The sequence below is a fragment of the Cryptomeria japonica genome, chromosome 1 (assembly GCF_030272615.1).
Source record: "Cryptomeria japonica chromosome 1, Sugi_1.0, whole genome shotgun sequence".
NCBI lineage: Eukaryota > Viridiplantae > Streptophyta > Pinopsida > Cupressales > Cupressaceae > Cryptomeria > Cryptomeria japonica.
In genome coordinates this window covers 557,662,804-557,666,378 of record NC_081405.1, presented here as the reverse complement: position 1 = coordinate 557,666,378, position 3,575 = coordinate 557,662,804, and the positions used below count along the sequence as shown (strand labels likewise).

The window sequence follows — 3,575 nt, the reverse complement described above, 5'->3', positions numbered from 1 at the left end:
ACAATTACATTCTCTACTAAAAATGCCCATTAATCCAGATGCTAAAAATAACTAGACCTGATCATTAACAGTTTGAAAAAAACTTTCATCAGTTACTTGCAAACTAAAAGATTGTGATCAAAGAATCCTCAAACAATCATGCTTTGAAGAACCTTACACAATCACCGATAAGAAGTAAACCTCAGATGGGAGTTCGTCACTAGCCCAAATGCCAGTTAAAACTGAAAAAGAATTCAATTAAAAAGCTCTCAAATGACTGCTTAAAGTCCTTAAACATCTGCGACAAAATCAATGGACTACAAATAGAAATTCTAGTAAAAACCCAAATGCTGCCAGAGCTAAAAATGCACAAGTCAGGTAAATGCTATATCAAACATTTTTTTCTAATAGCAACAAGAAAAAATAAATGAACAATTACAAAATAAACCTATATCCACAATATTACAGCAACAATAAAAACAAACAAAAAATGCTTGATTGGTCATCTAGTAGTTCAATACCACCTACAAATTGGTTTCACTTCAGTTACAAAAAGCTAATGGCTTCACCTTTAGAGATTATGTCTGGCAGATTGTTTGTTCTCTAAATTGATTCTTGCTATATTTAGTTTTCTACTTTTAAGGTACAGAGAGACCACAAAACTATTTAGCATTCTGTTTCTACGAAAACAGGGGATACCATCACCCTGCATTACCCCAGCGTAAATGTGCCTGACAGCAAGAACATTACAGGCAACAAATCTTACATTCAATGATACCTTCCAACTCATCTGACATTTCCAGCCAAGGCAAAGAGCGGTCCTTTTGGCAGAAATTACCTCCAGTCCTAAAATTCTAAGGGAATTTTACTATCATTCAGTCTCCAGAACCAATTTCCATGGGAGGCATACTAAATAGAGAACTTGTAATTAGACCCCATCAAGTAATATCAATGTGAGGCATTCAAAGACCGTTCCTGCCATTAGATCAACTTAACGATAGAACGCACCATGTTATTGCAAATAATAACTGTAAAAATAAAGCCTTTTGATGTAATAAATGTGATCAAAGTTCAGACCAGTAAATAACACCTTTTTAATTGTTTGTAAATTACAGAGAACAAGTTGAGGTTATGTGGGAAATAGCACCTTTTTTATATGTATTGTAGATTGTAAACAACGAATCAAAATGTTTGTATGTTTTGTTGGTAGCACAGTTAGGTGCCTACTGCTACCCCATATTGCTATAAGCAATCTGTATAACCATACAGAGACTACCCAACATTGTGATTATAAAAGAAACTTTATATCCCTTAGCTGACAGAAATTTAAACTGAGATTTAAGCTTTCCCCACTAGTTAACAGAAATTTGACGCTTGTGAAGCCATTGTTGAATGGAAGAAGATATGTTACTCAGCATATTTATGCAAACCTCTTCCTTATCAAGATATGAGAAATGTAAATAGCTGTTACAGAGAAAAACGCTTCAAAAACTCATGGTATACTACATTTTGAACACCAAAACAACAACGGCTTCTGAAATAAATCAAAACCTATAACCCTCCTCCGAAAAACCTAACAAAACTAGATTATTAGATACTTAAGGTGCATTCCATAGAACTTACAGATCTTATAATATGACTAACGAAATCAATCCAAAAACCAGCATTTTGATACAACAATTCCGAACTGGTTGGGATTGTGAGAAGGGTATGAGTTAAATATTATTACCACACTCTAGCTAGACAATTCATATTATGCTTCTGTTTAAATAAAAGACCATCCAGAAGAGATGAATCTTTATCCAAATGCGAAATATGAAAACCTAAAACTCACATATTTGAAAGGCCTCAGAGATCTTGGTAGTTAAAATATCATCAGGTGGCCAAGCCATCAAGAGTAGCAAATATTTTCTTACATCACCGGCCTCCCAAAAAAATGTTTATTCAAACTCTGATACAGAGCACTTAGCCAAATTAAATGATAAAATTAAGAAGGCATATAACATCATACAATGATAACAAATACCCCTACCGAAGAACATAGAAAACATTTCAAAACTAAAATAAAGGGTCGAACAGAGTTAAGACAGAGCATAGAACACATAAGGCAATTAACTGAACATCCTCATCGTTGCAAAAATGGATCGATATAACCACTCAGGCAATCGTACAACAATAGCATGTTAGTAAAATCTAATGGTACCAATGTTCACGAAAAGTAAGTGGGCGTTTTCATACCCTAATCGCTACGAGTAGTGCAGGTAATGCCACTCCTTCTAAGCCCTAACCTCCGGTCCTTTAAAGCCAGCGCAACCAAAACCCTAAACGGTGGTCGCTGGAAATCTACCATCCAGTAGGCGGAAACATAGAAGCACTAAAGATATAAGGGAAACCCTAATAGTAGATGCTGAAACACTTAGGGGGACGCCCCGTGTGGAAAAATTAGGCGTTCATGTAAATAAAATCCACCCCACACACGTAGATAGTATGTAAAATGATTTTTATATTTTTTTAATAGAAGGTTTAATATAATTCATGAGTTATAGTGCTGTCTCGTGGGAGCTTAAGTTTCTATTTTTGAGGAAGAGGAGGTTGGATGAAGAAAAAAAATTGTTACACTATTATTTGGAATTTTTCCTTGGAAAAGAGGAGCTCCTATTTTTTGGCTTGCATATTTGAGCGGGTGAAAATGGAGGGGCTAGAAATTGCCCCACCAGCACAAGGATGTTATCTATCACTTATCAATCATCCAAGTTTAGATTTTCATTAAAAGAAAAATTGGAGGGAAAATGATTTATTTTACTTGTTTTTATCACTACACATGGTATAACAGACAAAGGTATCATATTCATGAGACTACCAACTTCCTTAAATTTCAGAGCTTAATTTTTAAACTAAACCGCGTTTCAAAATTCATGGAAGCAATGACTTTAAAATATTCTTAAAAATCTCACCAGCTCTAGCTCTATTTTTAAGGAAGGCCCCCTCCATGAGACCCAACCTTAGTATTCTTATTGGTACTTGTGTTAGGTTATTAGGTTATTAGTACTTGTCCTTGAATTAGTACTACTAAAATCATTTCACAATTTGTAGTTTAACTAGTGACTAAAAAATTTTGTTGGGGCTAATTATAACATAGTATTTTTTTTATTTTGTTGTAAATTTGATCAGGTTATTAGGTCATTAGTACTTGTCCTTAGGTTGATACTATTGCAATCATTTCACAATTTGTGGTTTTAACTAGTAACTAAAAAAAATTGTTGAGACATATTAATAAAATACATAATATTACAGCAAGCAATGCGAGATGGCGGAGCTAGGGTTTCACAGAAAGAGACGCCAGAGACAGATTTGGAACTACAGAGGTTGAAGAATCAAAGGTTATCGAAATAGGGAGTGGCAGCCACCGTATCGGGCATGGAAGGGACAGGAAAGTCGAAGCTTTCATGTTGTGAAAAATTGGAAAAGATTCATTCACAAAGAATTAAGAGAATGGGATAGAAATAAATGGGGTTTTGCATCTATTCATTCTGGACCTCGGGTGGATTTTAGAACGATTGAAAAGAAATTCTAGAGACCAAAGAAGGCTAGCCCGA

The 3,575-nt window shown here is 34.8% G+C and overlaps 1 non-coding gene across 1 annotated transcript; it reads right to left on the bottom strand.

Moving 5' to 3' along the window:
* Positions 1-1,823: 1,823 nt before the first annotated feature.
* Positions 1,824-1,905, bottom strand: LOC131074890 (small nucleolar RNA SNORD24). The gene has a single exon (XR_009113135.1). It is a non-coding gene; the product is annotated as a small nucleolar RNA SNORD24 (small nucleolar RNA).
* Positions 1,906-3,575: the final 1,670 nt, after the last annotated feature.